A 9226-nucleotide genomic window follows, 5' to 3' on the forward strand; every position below is an offset into this window, starting at 1 on the left:
CACACGTGATCATGCTGAAATGTTCGTTGAAAAGCCTTGGAGTAGGGAGCAGGTGCCTGTCCAGGTGTGCCACTTAGTAGCTGTGGGACCTTCGCAAGTTACTTAACTTCTGGGCCACCGTTTCCTCATCTGTAAAATGGAGATAATATTACCTATTCTACTGATTTGGGGTAATGACTAAATGAGTTAATATGTATAAAACACTTGGAATAGTAATTGGCAGGTGGTATGTGCTATGTGTTAGCTATTAATGTTGTTATTGTGATGAAATGTACCCAGCGTATGCGTGGCACAGAGAAATCCTAACATCTTTAGTATGATACCTTTAGTACACAACTTCCTGCTGGACCTCTGTAACTCCTTCCTCTCTAGTTGTCCTGTGTAGCTGAGTTTCCCTGCAGCTAATATGATGCTGGGGCTACATGAGCTGCTCAGCTATGAAGCATTTAAGATCCAGGTTTAGTGGCCCAGGTAAGTCAGCAGGTAGGGCCACCGGAGACTGAAAGGATGAGAAGGACCAACAACTTTCACTTCCTTCCTTTCATTATTTGTCCAGGGCTCTAGCCTCAGGGACACTCCAGAAAGAGGAACCAGTGTGCTGCCTTCCTAGAGGGAGGACTCCCCAAAGCAAATTGTCATTCCCCCCCCACACACACACACTACATTCGGTCAACTCAGGCACATGCCAGAGGAGGCCGTGGTTAGCTGTGGTGGGGATGTTTTTCAAAGCCTCCGAACTGAAGTAGAATATAATCACTTCCAGTCCCAGGAATTCGCTCTGCACACAGCGCTAAGCTCCCCCTTGCCTGGGAGAGCTGCTGGTGTGCTGCCATCCCGGGAGAGCCGCTTCAGGAAGGCTGCGGAGGGGGCGGGGGAGCTGGGCTGCTGGCTCAGCTGACCATTCTGCTGGTCCAAACTGGCTCTGCAGGACCGCATGGAAAATTCTCTCCAATCCACAGAATCAATCGCGGATTAGGCACTGAGCCTGCATAAGGCACAGTGGAGGTCAGCAGGTAGGGCCACAGGAGACTGAAGGGGTGAGAAGGACCAACAACTTTTCACTTGGAAGGCACAATGGAAGCTGAGGTAGCCCTGACCCTCAAGGAGGTCAGGAATCTGGTGGAAGAAACAGAAGTCCTTACAGAGTAAACTAATAATAGCAGGATATCTGAAGTCATCAGCTTGTCCTTGCAGATATCAGTGACCTGTACGACTCTTTAAGTTCCTGAGATACTAGGTAGAGCAAACCCTACCAGCCGAGGCATAATAACCACACCCACTGTATACTTGGCACCCTTCTAAAGGCCTTTCTAGCTATCATTTCAGTTAGTTTTCTCAGTAGCCTTTTGTAGCAGGCCTTGTTTTCACATGGGGAAACTCAGGAACAGAGAGGCTATGGGACTAGCTTTAAATCACACAGGTTGGAAGCTACAGAGCCAGGATCCAAACCCAGCCTCCCATCTCCAGAGACCACAGCTCTGCCCTCCTGGTTAAACTGCCATGATCCAGGGAGGATGAGCCCTGGGAATCACATAGGAAGGGGTTCCTTCTCTCGGGTTGTGGAGAACCCACCGGTTCCCTTGGTTCATGGGGATGATCTTGCCTGCCCTTCCATGGAGGCTGCTCATATGCATTCAACACCCTCAGAGAGAATCTGCTGAGCTCCTTAGTCCACCACCTAGGAAAGGAATCCCTCTCAGGGCAGAGGTCTCCTGCCAGGCCCCTCATAGGCTTTGACCAGCCTCCAGATGGCTGCCTTTGGGGAGGAGACGATGCCAATCCAGTTGTGACCAGGGTGGTGATCTGTCATGTGGTGCAGAGGCATCAAATAGCTCCCTGCACCTGAAAGAATCTGACTAACACATGAACCCACCAGGAAGGGGTGTGACTGCTCTGCATCCTTATCATACTGATGCTCCTGGCTGCTCACTCAGAAGTCTTAGAAAAAATACACACACACACACAAGTACATATGTTTGTACAAAGTATATTTCTAAGTTGTTTATAATAATTAAATGTAAAACTATACAGCCATAAGGGATTGGTTAAATAATCCTTATTGGTTAAAATTAAGGTGCACCCAAACATCAGATTACTAGATACTATTAAAATAAATGCTATATATTTATTAACATAGAAAGATGTTTTCAGTATGTTGTTAAGTGTCATGATCAAGTTAAAAACAAAATGGATATTCTGATCCTATTTTCATAAGAAAAATAAATATGCATGTATAGAAAAAATTTTATTTATACGCACAAAATATTGATAGAGGCTACCTTTGATAGGGAGGATTAGAGATTCAGTTCTTTCCTTTACACTTATTTATATTTTCTATAACAAACATCTGTTTCTTATATAATAAACTTGTTATGTATTTTAAAAAGCTAGTGGTAGCCCTAGCTGGTTTAGTTCAGTGGGTAGAACATCAGGCTTGGGTTTGATTCCTGTCAAGGGCATGTACCTCAGTTGCAAGCTGGATCCCAGGGGCACGTGTGGGAGGCAACCAAATCATTGTGTCTCTCTCACATCGATGTTTCTCTCTGTGTGTCTCTCCCCTCCCTTCCACTCCCTGTAAACATTAATGGAAAAATATCCTCAGGTGAGGATTAACAAAAATACAAAAACAACATATACAAAAAGTTAATGGTATGCTATAAATAAGCTTAATTTTGTAAGAATAATAATTTTACCTTAAATATGAGGGGGAACTATCTGAATTTCTTGTTCTCTTTCCTCCTTCCCCCTCCTGCAAATAGTTTTCATTGTGCAGAATGATTCCAGGCCAGTAATTTGGCATATGAGAGCTAGGAGGGATTTTAGAGACCAGCTACCCTAACTCCTTATTTAACAAGTGGGGGAACTGGACCCAGAGGCTTAGCTAGTCTTCTAACGACTTGGTAGAAAAACATTAGCTGGAATCCAGGTCCTTGGACTCCCAGTCCAAGCATTTTCTACACCATCACGTCAGGCCATTGCATTTGCCCCATTGACATACAGAGCAGATTGGAATCATTTAGTGTGGAGGTGACAACTCTACGCATAGGAAAGGCTGTTAGGCTGACAATGGTCTGTCACTGTTCTTCAGCTCTACTGAGAGGCAAACATGGAAGTTGGGTTTAACTTACTGGAGCTCTATAGTGCAAGTTAAGACCTGTGGTGGGTGGTGGGAAGATAACCCTCACTCTCTTCTGGAAATCTCCTATCTGGAAAACTCATATGTGATTCCACATGAAGGCAGAGGCCAGCCCATGGGTCTGTTCCCCAGGTCCCTTTCTCGTCTTCAGTAGTTGAGTCATATATGCAGCTTGGGATATTTTCACTCTTCTTCCCAACACTTATCTTTTAGGTGAGCAGAGTAGTGACAGTAATTCCAAGTCAGCGTGCCATAAACATTGCTCCTAACCCTTTGTGAAACCAAGTTTGAGAAGCTGCACTGATAACATTGCTTCTTCAACCTCCCTAGAGAATTCTTGGCATTGGCGCTACTGTATTAATGAAGACGTTTGGTTGCACGCATCAGAAACCCCACTTGAACTAGTTTAGGCAAAAGAGGAATTGTAACAGCTAATAGAATCCAAGGAAAGGTTGAGCATCCAAACACAGCAAAGGTCAGGGATAGGAGCCAGGCCTTGGGAACCACAAGGAACAAGGACCTCAGTGCCAGGCCGTTGTCTCTGCCTCTCGTTCGTGTTTCTCACTAATGGTTGCCTCGTTCTCTTTCACTGCAACAGCTGACTCCACTTTCCATGCCCATATTTTTTTATCTGACTGTCTCCATCACCAGAGATGAAGTTTCTGGATGATCCCTCACTTGTCCCAAGTTAAGAAATCCCATGGGAGGGCCAGTATGCTGGGCCATCTAAGATCATGACCATTCCAACAGGAACACATTGTTTGGCTAAGAAGAAAAGCATGTCCCTGAGGACTGGGAGGTATTTGCTGAGACCAGGATATCCCCTACCCTCTCCTTAGAGGTAATGAGTTTGAAGAGAAGAGACTGAACAATTAAATGATGAGTGAAATCCTTAGGGAGTCAACATAAAAATCCTGAGCACGGGATGTGCCCAGGGACATCCTTTTTTATAGTGATTGACATCCCGGGGGGGGTGGGGGGGGACAGACTAGTAAATCTCTCCTTGACTGGGCCCCCAAAGAGTCACACCTGGATATTTTAGGATCTGAGTCAAGCTTCCAAAACTATGCTCCCCTTTCTCAGCCCACTCTTCGGAGAACTAAACCATGGGGGTAACAATCCTGTAATTTTAACTGTATTTATAAATCCTTGATCCTTTATGCCGTGCTTTTTTCTGCTCCGTGCTTAGTTTGAATGTTGCTATTTTCACAGAGGAAGTCAGAGGAAAGAAGCTATAATTATAGGTCAAACACCAGCTCCGGAAGCAGGGAAGGCAGCAGAGCGCCTATGGCTCCCTGCCCTCTTCCGGGTTGCACCCTGGACATTTCCCCCTTTCCTTGGGCCTAGGTCAGGTCTTTGTGTCTTTATCCTCATATCTTTTCTCCCTTTTGTTTGCCAGTCCAGCATATCACGAGACAAAAAGGGAAAGTTTGAGCTAAAAGCCAACAAATTAAAACCTCGCGTTGCTTGGGCAGGCCTGCCTCTTGGAGATAATTCAAGTGGAAAAGAAAAGGAAAAAAAAAAACCCCACATTTCGGGTCATTGGCCTTTTTAAACAGACCGCCGGCAATATTTACTCCTCCTGAAATAGCACAGTCACATGAAATAAAACCGTGTTCGGTAAAGCCTGCAAAACAAAAGGACAATTTACAGGCTGGCACGCTCACTGAGGGCCCTGTGTGCAGCCGGCGCAGGGCCTCTGCTTCCTGGCTCTCCTGCCTCCTTCTGCCCAAGGCCTCTAGGAGATCCATCAGGGTCAAGGTCAGATTGCCTTGGAGACCCTCCCAGACTTTTTTGCTCTCAAATAATTTGGAAAGATAGCCAGAGACTTGAGAGCAGGGCTGCGACAAGGTTGTGGCAAATGTGACCTCTATCATAGAACCCGTGCCTGGGAAGCACAGGGTGTGGATGTCGCAGGAGCAGATACCAGTGGTGCCCATCACCCTCCAGCATAGTCAACTCTATTTCCTGTCTCTACTTTACCTCTTGCTTGCTTCTTTTCTTTTCTTTTTTTAAAATATATTTTTATTGATTTCAGAGAGGAAGGGAGAGAGAGAGATAGAAACATCAATGATGAGAAAGAATCATTGATTGGCTGTCTCCTTCACGCCCCACACTGGGGATCAAGCCCACAACTCAGGGAATTGAACTGTGACCTTCTGGTTTGTAGGTACCTTCTGGTTCGTAGGTTGACACTCAACCACTGAGCTACACTGGCCAGGCTACCCCTTACTTCTTTACCTGTTACCCACCCACCCACTCAAGTCTAATTCCTTCATTTTACCACTCACCCTTTCTTCTATTCACCTTTTGTCTTCTCTCCTTACCTCTTAATTCTGCTCGGGCCCCTCATGAACCTTTATTGCTACGTCGGGCTGTACGCCCTGAACAGGCGTCGGGTGGCAGGCAGGTTAATGAGTGTGCTGGTCTGCGGTCCAGGTAACTCCCAACGAGACCCAGACTCCCTGAGGACTCAAGGGAACTTTCTCAGCCTCACTCTTTGAAACTTGTCAGTTGCCCAGGATCCTGGAAGGAAGGAAGGAAGGAAGGAAGGGAGGGAGGAAGGCAGGCAGGAAGGAAGGAAGGAAGGAAGGAAGGAAGGAAGGAAGGAAGGAAGCTATTTAAAAAAATTATTTGCTGTTTGTGAGCACATTATGTTACTCAAAGCCTTTCCACATCCACTGATTTAATCTTTACATCAACCTTGGGGTGTGGGCAAAGCCATTGAGGAAATGGAAAAATAAAGATGTTCAGACATATGCCCAACACAATCGGAGAACTGTTCTCTGTTCCCTCAGCTTCTATGCTCACAGAAAAAGAAGAAAGTGACACGTATTCCGGATGTCAGAGAGGGACTCTTCTAGCATCCATGGTGAGAAGTAAGTTAGCCTGAGTTTCTGACTTATCAAATGTTGATCACTGACTTTGTCACCTGGAACCTGAGAAAGTCAATGTCCCTGAGTGTCTAAGTTTCCTTCCTTTACAGTCGCAATCTAGCACGTACTGCCTTCATTTCCCTTTGCACTTGCCAAGGTACATAGAGTAAGTGTGGTAGAGTAAGACAGATGTGTACAATGCCCTCCATCTTTTCAAGCATTTAATGGTTGTAATGAAAATTACCTTTAGGGCTTTAATGAAGTCTGTCCACTGATCTGTTGACTGATCAATCAATCTATCTAGTATATCCTATCAATAAATATTGAGTCGAAGTACCGAGTTATGTGCTAGTTTCTGATGTTTGTGGGGAAAGGAGACCTGGAGAAAGAGAGTGTAGCAGAGCCTGTGTGTGTCCATTTCTGACAGCCAGCACCTTTGTCTCCTTGTCAAAGGGCTGCTCTCCAGCTGCAAGGATGTCCTTCACCTGGGGTCCTTGAGAGCTGCAGGGCCTGGACTACACACACCTGGGGAGCAGCCCTCAACTGATGACTGTCAGGCACAGGTTCAAACACCCCCCTCGAAGGCCTGACGTGCACTGTTGCTCCCCCGTGGGCTGAGCTGCAGTTACCCCACCCCTGTGGGACTTCACTTGCGATCACTCCCTTTTTTAGCGTCCATGCTACTTTCCCACACCCCTACTGGTTTTTCCTGGGAACACATCCTCAAAAACCACTGTCGCTCCAATTCTTGTGGTAGGATGTGCTTGTTTTGTCTTGGGCTCCTTCCCACCCTGGTCTCTAGGGTCAGAGTGAATGAAACAGATGGGGAAGCTGACAACCAGGCCCTCCTCCAGGTGCCAGAGAGGGATGTAGCTACAATCTGAGGGCCAGGGGATAGGGCAGCACCCAGGCAGGGAGGAAGACCATGTCCCCAAGTCTGTACAGGGTATAGTGTGAGGAGGGAAGGACAGATGGGAACTGAGTGTCTTGACACGTTAGGGCAGGGGTGGGAAACATCCAGCCTGGGAAATGATTTGGTCTGGTCCTGCCAAGACATTAGGGGTGAGTTAATTAAATATTTGACCAAATATAGCAGGTTAATTTTTTTTCCTTTTTTCAAAATTAAATTTATTGGGGTGACATTGCTTAATAAAATTATGTAAGTTTCAAGTATACAATTCTATATTACATCATCTGTATGTTGCAATCTGTGTTTACCACCCAAAGTCAAAACTCTTTCTGTCACCATATTTTGATCCCTACACCTTTACTACCTCCCTCCTCTCTCCTTTTCCCCTCTGGTTACCACCATACTGTTGTCTAGCTATGAGTTTTTGTTTGTTTGATTTCAGAGAGGAAGGAAGAGGGAGAGATTGAAACATCAATGATGAGAGAGAATCATTGATTGGCTGCCTTCCTCACATCCCCTACTAGGGATCCAGCCTGCAACCCGAAACCCAGGCATGTGCCCTTGGTCAGAATCGAACCCAGGACCCTTCAATCCACAGGCTGATGCTCTAGCCACAGAGCCAAACCAGCTAGGGCTATCTATGAGTTTTTAGCAGGCTAATTTTTAAGTCGATGATTTTGTATGGACCTCGAATGATGTTATAAATATCCAAATGGCCCTTGGCAGAACACGGGTTCACCACCCCTGCCTTAGGGGCTGGAGGCAGGAAAGGTAGCAGCTGTGGGACTCTTCTCCCAAGTGGCTTCTAGGGAGATGTTCATGAACAGACTTGTACCTGAGCACAGGGAACACCATCTGGGATGCCCAGAAAGAACTGAGGAAAGGAATGGAGTATTGATATATGCTACGTAGATGCTAAGTAAACAATGCCAGACACAAAAGGCCATGTAGTGCATGACTCCACTTACATGAACTGTTCAGAACAGGCAAATCCATAGGGACCGAAAGAATAGTGGTTGACAGGGGCTTGGGGGAAAGGGGTCTGGAGAGTGATTGCTTAATGGCACAGGGCGGTTTTTTTCGGTGATGACAATGCTCTGGAATTAGATAGTGATGATGGTTGCAAAAACTTGTGAATATACTTAATACCACTAAATTGTGTACTTTAAAATAGTAAATTGTGTGGCATATCTAAATAAAGGAAAGAAAGAACAAATTGGGAAACTCTGGGGTTGTAGAAGGAGGGGCTGAGGTCCTGAGTCACCAGGGCTGCAAGTTAGTGACATTTTGGTTATTAATGTTGTGCCCCTTCCTCATTTGGCTGGTGGTGGTTGGGATGTTTAGTGTTATCCAAGTGTTGGAGGAGGTCTGGCTGTATAGGCTGCGTATGGTACAACCTTTATGGTGACCCTGCTCAGTTACACATTTCTGTAAATTTCTTCAACACTTGGGATCTCCACTGCCCAAGACAGGAAGTTGCAGACCTTTTTCAATGGTTTCATGAGTGCCCTTCTTATTTCCCTAACTGCAATGTAAACTTCCTTTTTAGGGAATTAGAGATTCCCGCTTCTTGTCCTGCATTAGGCTGAGCACCCATAGGTGTCCCTTGACCCTGTGACCTCTCCATGCTGACTCAAAAGTGAATATAGATCCAAGGCCTGGCACCGGGGCCCACCCTGTGTGCGTTTGCAGCCCTGCACAGGCCTCTGTTCTCTTTGCTGCTCATCCTGCCAGATTCTTCTCTGAGGGTCAGGTTGGTTCACCAGTCCAGAGCTTTCCTCATTTCTCTCCTGATACTTGGCACCATTTTCTCCCTTCACTGGGAAAGCAGGCTTGATCTAGGGAGGACATGGGACTCCTGCTTTTTCTGGGTGACAATACACTTCAACATGGAGCAGGGTGTCTCCGTGTCTTTGATATTAAATTCCAGCAAAATTGAGGTCTCAGAACCAAAGCCAGTTCAAGCCACCACAAGTTTTATTTTTCAGTGGGAAAAAAAGGAACTTCCAATTAAAGTGTATAATTTAGCTCCCTTCATACAGTTCCTCCTGCATTTCCCAAACGTACGGGAATAAAAAGAAACCATTTTGACAGCGATTAGTTAGGTCCCTTCTGCTCTGAAAACCGAGGTCAGGAAGGCAGTTACTTCCCAATAGTTCTTTTTGTGTGAGAAAGACTCGGGCCACGGGGCCTGCACTTCATAAAGGGTCTGTCTCCAGACACCCAGGTTGGGTGTTTACGTGAGAGCTTGGATGAACAGGAATGTCACTTCCCTGTTCCAGAGCTGGCTGAGTGCCCGTCCCT

Source organism: Myotis davidii, unplaced genomic scaffold (assembly GCF_000327345.1).
Source record: "Myotis davidii unplaced genomic scaffold, ASM32734v1 scaffold1525, whole genome shotgun sequence".
NCBI lineage: Eukaryota > Metazoa > Chordata > Mammalia > Chiroptera > Vespertilionidae > Myotis > Myotis davidii.